Genomic DNA, 9,093 nt, shown 5'->3' on the forward strand with positions numbered 1-9,093 from the left:
ATTTTTCCATTGCCAGCTTCTGCTTGTCTTTTTCTCTATGGTATTCTTCTCGCTTTCTTTTTCTTGTCTTCCTCTCACCTTAATCCCCCGGCCTTGGCTCTGAGCTGGATTGCATCTTAGCCTTGGCCGGCCGCTTCAGGGCCATGATATAGCATTGTTGCGAAGTCTTTTGATTTCCCTTGAGCTTTGTAGATCTTCAGTCATTGGCAGTGTATGCCATGGAAAGGTGATAAGTGGAGACCACCCCGCCTATCTAGCTTGATGAGTGGTCTTCATACAATCACATTATAGGGTGACGGGGAGTCTATTACTAAGAATTCAGCTCGGATATCACATCTTCTTGACCCTTCTCCAACACGGACTGATACTCTATTGTACCTTTAGGGAGCAAGCCTGATCCATTGAACCCAGTGACTTCGTAGCTCACCCTTTTTCAGGTCTCTCCTGTCCAGCTTCAGCTCTTTGAATGCACTCATTTATATTATGTTGGATGACCTACCACCATTGATCTCAAAGGCATGCAAACAAAGATTTAATTTGCTCCAAACTATAATTAGGCAAAATTGGTTGAATATTAATGCAACATATAATTCTAAAATATTGTGATCACTTGATTAACACAATAATATTAAAAAGGAACCTAAACCGGTTGCCCAAATTATCTTATTATACGTGATTTTCAATTACATATTCCCTTTAAACATGCAAATATGGTGATCAATATTAACAATAAAATAAGCATTAATATTTGAAGCAATTCAACAATAAATATCATTAGTCAAATCGAATATAAATTAACCTAATCATGATACTAGCAATATTAAAAATAAAATAAGTAATTAAATTAATTAATTACTCACATTTCGCGTGTTCCTTAAAATTGCTATATCATAAATAAATTGTTAGTAACTTCAATAAAAAAAATATAAATCAAATAAAAATTAAATTAAATAAATTTAGATTTGATTTGGTTCAAACACTCGGTCAATTATACCTTTCACACCTTGGTTTAAGGACGGAACCTCGGGTCAAGTATGGACTCCTTGGAGTGCTTAAGGGAAGAATGGTGTAATTAGGAATATAGGTTTAAGGCTTAGAATATAGGAGAGAGAGAATAGAATGATTTTATGTGTAAAAGAGAGAAAGTGAGTAGGATTTGGTGATCAAGCTTGTTGATGATTGAAAAAGGGGTGATATGACCTCTATTTATAAGGAAAAAGAAGGGTCGGAGAATCAAGAAAAGAAAAGAAATCGAATTGAAATAAACTCGTGCGATAGACAGAAGATTTTGCTTTTTTATTTTTATCATATCTTTTGATACAGAAATTGGAATAATATAAATAATATGTTGATAGAAAGATGTTGAATTCTAATTTCTAAACCAATTAGAATCAGATTAAAATATTTTTTAGAATAAAAGATATGGTCGAAATAGTGAGAGGGGGTCAGTTTTGGATAGAGTTTGATATTTTATTAATATCTTTTATGTTATAGCTCGAAATTGATATTATAATATATCATTGGAAAGATAATTTCAAGGGCTATCCAACCATATAAGATTTGCATAAAAACTATGAGGAACGAAAATAATATCTGACTATCTTTGAACGTCTTTCAATTCAAACGTCTTACAATTCGAATAGAATTAGGACTTTTAAAAAGAAAAGTTTTGTTCAATTTCAAACTCTCTAATCTTATCTTTTCAATAAGGATAATTAAAATCTTTTAGAAACTTATAGAAGCTTCTAATTAATACTAATTGATTTAGGAATTGGATTAAATCATTTGGACCCTCCACATGATCATTCGGTCGTAGGTAAGATGGGCTTAGGTTCGGTTTGGGCCCAGTTTAGTATTTTGGCCACAACTTATTCGTTATAACTCGGATTTGGGCTTATAATATATCGTGGAAAATCTATTTTTAAGCCCCATCCAACTATTCAATCATGGACCCAGATTATAGATCAAAATAAACTGCACTAAACGTTTTTATAAAAAGGACACAAAATGAATGATTTTAAAGGATACGAAATGAATTATTTTGGGTTTAAAGGCACGAAAAGATTAAAATAAGTGAAGGTTTGGGGAAATGGGCTAGAAATTCGGTTTGTTTATGAAATGAAAATATGGATTTAAGCACTCCAAGATTAAATACTCAACCTGACCAATAATGGCGATGAAAGGTTGTTCATCATCAGGTTTGGTTTTGCGGAGACATTTTTAGGTGTGTACAGAAGCCCCCACTTTCATTTGACTGAGTTTGTAGAAACGTCAGTTTTGAAAACGATTGTCAAAGTAGTCGATTAGAACGGAGAATGATTTAAGATGTTCGGCGATCCTAAATCACCCTATATAAGCCGATACATGTAGAAAAATGTTAGTTCTACAGATAAAAGAGTAAAGGGATAGAATGCTTATCTGACAATAGTGTATCGGTGACAAATGAGTTTGGTATGTAGCTTCCTATGCTTAAAGGAATCCACCGGATAATACTTTCCATGCTTGAGGAAAGTCAACAAATGATTTTGGCAGCTTTCTATTGTTGAAGAAATCCACCGAATAATACTTTCCATGCTTCAGGAAAGTCGACAGATGATTTTTGGCAGCTTTCTATGCTTGAAGAAAAATCCACCGGATAATACTTTCCATGCTTGAGGAAAGTCAACAGATGATTTTGGAAGCTTTCTATGCTTAAAGAAATCCACCAGATAATACTTTCCATGCTTGAGGAAAGTCGACAGATGATTTTGGAAGCTTTCTATGCTTAAAGAAATCCACCAGATAATACTTTCCATGCTTGAGGAAAGTCGACGGATGATTTTGGCAGCTTTCTATGTTTGAAGAAATCTAGCGGATAATACTTTCCATGCTTGAGGGAAAGTCGACATATGATGTAATCGCTGACTTCTTCGCTTTGAGAGATGACAACGACCGACAATTTTCCATGCTTGAGGAAAAACTTGTCTAATAAGATTACAAGTCTCTGTGTATCGAGAACCTTGCGCCATGCAATGATGGTGGTTCGATTGTCCCCGGACGTGGTTTATAAATGGTTCGCTTGTCCCCGAACGTGGGCTATAAATGGTCCGCTTGTCCCCGGACGTGGGCTGTAGATGGTTTGCTTGTCCCTAAACGTGGGCTGTAAATAGTTCGCTTATCCCCGAACGTGGGCTGTAGATGGTCTACTGGTCCCCGGACGTGGGCTGTAATTGAGACCTGCAAAATAAAATTTGCCAAGGGACTCGTATAGACTATGATTGACTTGACCAACTGACTTGACCAAGCTTGACTTGACATGACATGACATGACATGTGTATAACTTGTGGTTGTGTGTGTATATGGTGTGTGTGTGCAGACACAAGCAATGGAAAAGCAAAAATTTTTCTTCATTTTGTCATGAGACGAGTGGAGGGTACCGACTTTCTCCCGAAAAAGAAAGACGTGAAAACTGAACTTTTATTTTTGAACTTCCCTCGAAAATAATGTATGCATGATGCATGTTCTTAGGTTAGGAGGCTAAGGACAGTTACATCATGTGACACGATATATGAATGAACTTAGTTCATGGAGCTAAGTATCATATATGGTGTAAATAAGCGATCTTGAACGTCACTTAGGTCTAGAAGCTAAGCACGTATATAGATGAAGTGATTATTGCATAATGAACATTGCTTAGGTAAAGAAGCTAAGCACGATATGCTATGTATGATTAAAAATCATTAATATATAAATGTTGCTCACCACATTATGCGATACGTGAAACAATGAACATTGCTTAAGTCAAGAAGCTAAGCAAGTATACAATGTTTCTTCTAATGAATGTTGTCTTGAAAGATGATAAAACATGCACAGTGTTGAAACAAGATTTCATGATAATAGGTTCTTAAAGGGAAGCATGATCGATATGGATATGGATGTGTGAGTGAAGTGTGTGAATGTGATACTGAGACTGGCTGCAAGGGTTGTGGTGATGGAAATATATGTGAGAAGAGTCAAAGATGATGACTCTTTTAGCCGGGGAGGCTAAATGATGTGGGTTCAAGCCCCTAAGACTAGATCTAGATTGATAGGGGTAAGCATTGGATATTCTTTGACTCGATCAAGCATGGATATGCATATAAATGTGAATATGAATGTGGCCGCACCTCGATGTGAGGTTGCCTACGAATCCGTTAGGAATCAGGCCAACGTAGTTCTAGCCGAACTTTGCACAAGTGTGTGTACACCTCAAAGAAGTCTTTCAAGGGTTGTAATATAGTTAAGTTGGTGGTTTAAAGAAGAAAAGGGTACAAGGCTCAAGACCCGAGAGAATCCCTAAGATGTGTAATTGTGAATTTGAAAATTTTGAATTTTACAATTTTTTTTTCATTCTTTTGAATCAATGTGGCCAATCTCAGATCATGCGGTCCATCACTCACTTAGCATTCATGTTTCTTAGGCACGGTAACAATCACTCGATGAGAGACGCAATTTAAGACGTGTTTATATCAAGGAAATTGGAAGACTTGCCCTAAGACATTGTTTTTTTATTTACTTATTCTTTTTTTTTATATATTTGAACTTGCTTTCTGACTGTTACACAAATTTCATACCTTCCCATTCCAGGGTTAAGTGAATGTGGGTTGAAAATAAGGCCAATCGTTAGACGAGGCTCAAAGTGGTTAATGAAGAAATATATATGTGATTGAATGGTTAATGGGAAATAATGGGTTGAAAAGGTGCATCATTGGTATACCTTGTGTTCGGTGCGGCGATTGATTTTTTTTTTTTGCTAATAACATGATCAAATGTAAGAAAGGGATGCTCATTTATGAAGAAGGTAAGAAATGTGACACATAGACACATTGATAAGGAGAACCTATGCTAGACTTTTTAGGGGAAGGGTTTGAAACAAAAGAAGAAGAAAACATGAAATCTTGGTGAGAATCTTGCATCGTGCTTTGTCTTGGTGGCTTTTTATGAGTTACTTCTTGCTGCCTGGTAAGGAAGAAAAATTTGTTATTATTGATACTTTGATTAGAAGGAAAGAGGAAGGAGTGACGTTCCCCTTATTCTTCTAACTATTGCCTAGTGATTTTAGACTCAAGAATTGTGTAAAGATGAACTCACTTAATGTATTCATTCAATACTCGGATTGGAAAGTAAGAGTGTATGAAACAGTTTTGAAAACTGATGGGAAATACTCCACTCATTCTTATTACGACGGAAAACGATGCATGCATGGTCCTAGTATACGTTCATAAACAATATAGTGCATTACTCGAAGACAAAGTGTGTGCAATGACTCAACATGTGTGATTAGGTGAGTTTATTAAGACTCGTGGTATGATCGCATGGCTAGACATGAGGACGTTGTGAAAAACAAAAGACCCAATGACCAAATAGCACGAAAGACTAAAAGACTAACTAACTTGATTAATTTTGTCCAATTTATATGTTTATGCTATTTACTAGGTGAAAGCGATCCATTGGCAATCGTTAGTCACAAATAAGATCAACAACAATCAAATCAAAGAACACATGTTAAGGTTAGCACAAAAATCGATCACATACAGGAAACTAGGAATAGGACTATAATTCTAGAAGAGTTAGGACTCATGGGTATAAAAAATAAATAAATAAATAAAAATAAAAATCTATAAACCTATGTTATACGAGTTGACACGGATTAAAGGACTTGGCTAAGACTAGCTTGACACAAAAATATATTAAATAAAAAAATTATAAAAAAAAAAAAAAAAAAAAAAAGAAGAAGAAGAAAGTTGACGCTAAAAAGACACCTAAACTGGACAGGCTGTAGTATATCGGTTATAACTTTTGATCTGTGACTCCGATTTGGACGAAACAAACTCCAAATAAAATATAAAACTCGAGGCTACAGATCCATAGTTTGCACAACACGTAAATCATTGTAGACCTCTAGATATGACCAAAATAAGTTGACTCTTGTGCAGGATAAGAGAATAAAAATCTGGGTTTACTCAATTTTGAAAAAAAAAATCTATGACTCGATTCTATAGAAAAAATAAAAAGGGTTTGATAAGAGAAAAAATAATTAAAAAAAATTCAATAAAAAAATTCATATATAAGCACATCTTCAAGCATGATGCAATGAAGTTCGCAACCTAAAGTCAAGCTTATTTAGGTGTCAAAGGGTACCATGATTAAGAGTTTGGACGCGTTAGCAAGGCAGCCTCCCTTGAGGGTGTATGCCAACGGGCGGCTCCGCGAGTTCGTAATGAAATTGAACTCGACTCCATAGTTTGGGTGGATTTAAAAACTCGAATGAACCCTTATTGCCATGAACGTTTTTGGGTTGATAGAGCTTAAATCCCATGGGCTAGACACATACGTAGAACACGTACTATTGTGAAAAATAGTTGACCTAAAATTGCATATGTATATGTGACAATGCCAATTAAATCATAGGAATACAATTCAAGAAACTTTCAAGTCTTATACACTCATCTCAATTAAATACCGATCACTCAAATTGATAAATAACCAAGCATCCTCATCAGTGGAGTCGCCAAATTGTAGGCGTCGTTCGAAGTGCGCCTACGTTAAGTATGTTGTGAATATGTTTGGAACTCATAGGAAATGGGAATTGACATATACGATAAGGGACAAGGAAAGTAGGGAGCCGCCAACAAGTTTTTCAGGAACTTGTAAACCGTTCACGGATCATAAAAGGCAACCACGATTAAGGGACAACGAAAGGCAACAACGATTCACCCGTGAAGAATACACCCCATTCATAATCCATGAGATTACTAAGCTAACTCCATATGGTTCGGAACCACAAAAGGAGGATCGGGGATGATGGTACGAAGTGAGTCATGGAGTCACAGTCGCCCGTATTGGCCTCTACTCAATTCTTATAGCAAAAAATGATTCCTGCGATCTCAAAGGCATGCAAACAAAGATTCAATTTGCTCCAAACTATAATTAGGCTAAATTGGTTGCATATTAATGCAAAATATAATTATAAAATATTGTGATCACTTGATTAAACAATAATATTAAAAAGGAACCTAAACCGGTTGTTCAAATTATCGTATTAGGCGTGATTTTCAATTACATATTCCCTTTAAACATGCAAATATGGTGATCAATAATAACAATAAAATAAGCATTAATATTGGAAGCAATTTAACAATAAATATCGTTAGTCAAATCGAATATAAATTAACCTAATCATGATACTAGCAATATTAAAAATAAAATAAGTTATTAAATTAATTAATTACTCACATTTCGCGCGTTCCTTAAAATTGCTACATCATGAATAAATTATTAGTAACTTCAATAAAAAAAATATGAATCAAATGAAAATTAAATTAAATAAATTTAGATTTGATTTGGTCCAAACCCTCAGTCAATTATACCTTTCACGCCTTGGTTTAAGGACGGAACCTCGGGTCAAGTATGGACTCCTTGGAGTGCTTAAGTGAAGAATGGTGTAATTAGGAATATAGGTTTAAGGCTTAGAATATGGGAGAGAGAGAATAGAATGATTTTTAGTGTAAAAGAGAGAAAGAGAGAAGGATTTGGTGATTAAACTTGTTTATGATTGAAAAATGGGTGATATGACCTCTATTTATAAGGAAAAAGAAGATTCAAAGAATCAAGAAAAGATACGAATTCGAATCGAAATAAACTCTTGCAATAGGCAGCAGATTTGACGGTTTTTGTTTTTATCATATCTTTTGATCCAGAAATTGGAATAAGATAAATAATATGTCTTTAGAAAGCTGTTGAAGTCTTACTTAAAACCCAATTAGAATCAGATTAAAATAATATGTAGATTAAAAGATATGGTCGAACTAGTGAGACGGTGTCAGTTTTAGATAGAGTTTGATATTTTATTCATATTTTTGCCGTTATAGCTCGAAATTGATATTATAATATATCATTGGAAAGATAATTTCAAGGGCTATACAATCATATAAGATTTAGATAAAAACTATGAGTCACAAAAATAATATCTGATTATCTTTGAACATCTTTCGATTCGAATAGAATTAGGACTTTTAAAAAGAAAAGTTTTGTACAATTTCAAACTCTCTAATCTTATCTTTTCAAAAAGGATAATTAAAATATTTTAGAAACTTATAGAAGCTACTAATTGGTTTAGGAATTGGATTAAGTCATTTGGACCCTCCACATGATTATTGGGTCGTAGGTGAGGTGGGCTTAGGTTCGGTTTTTGCTCAGTTTAGTATTTTGGCCACAACTTATTCGTTATAACTCGGATTTGGGCTTGTAATATATTGTTGGAAAGCTATTTTCAAGCGCCATTCAACTATTCAATAATTGGACCCAGATTATGAACCAAAATAAACTGGACTAAACATTTTTATAAAAAGGACCCGAAATGAATGATTTTAAAGGACACAAAATGAATTATTTTGAGTTTAAAGGCACGAAAAGAGGAAAATAAGTGAAGGTTTGGGGAAATGGGCTAGGAATTGGGTTGTTTTATGAAATAAAAATATGGATTTAAGCACTCCAAGATTAAATACTCAACATGACAAATAATGGCGGTGAAAGGTAGTTCATCATTAGGTTTGGTTTTGTGGAGACATTTTTAGGTGTCTACAAGCAGCGATGGTGGTGGTGGTTTTAGGTTGGTGGTGGGCTGGTTTGTTTGGGATTGGTAGTTCATCCAGATTTGTTAAGGTTAGGATTGTAAATCTAGGTTTAGTTTGGGTGGTAGATCTTGATTACGATGGGTTAGGGTTAGGTGGGATGGGTTAAGGTGGTGAATCTAGTCGTTTAGGGTTAAGGGTTGGGTCTTAGGGTGAGTGGTGTGGTTCAGTTAGGGTGAGTAGTGTTGTGGTTCGGGTTAGCGGTGGCTATAGTTTAGATGTAGGATTATGGTTAGTTTGTAGAGAGTTGTGGTCTGATGTCTGGGCTTAGGGTTAGGGTTAGGGTTAGGGTAGGGGGAAGTGGCAGTGGTGGACTAATATTGGGGTTGGACATGGTGATATGTCGTGCCGATAGTGGTGCAACGTGTGTTTTTTTATATGATTGAAGCCTTTTTCGACTGAATTTCCATCACGAATTTCCAGCGGAATTGTGTCTGTCGA

Source organism: Chenopodium album, chromosome 1, assembly GCF_948465745.1.
Source record: "Chenopodium album chromosome 1, dcCheAlbu1.1, whole genome shotgun sequence".
NCBI lineage: Eukaryota > Viridiplantae > Streptophyta > Magnoliopsida > Caryophyllales > Amaranthaceae > Chenopodium > Chenopodium album.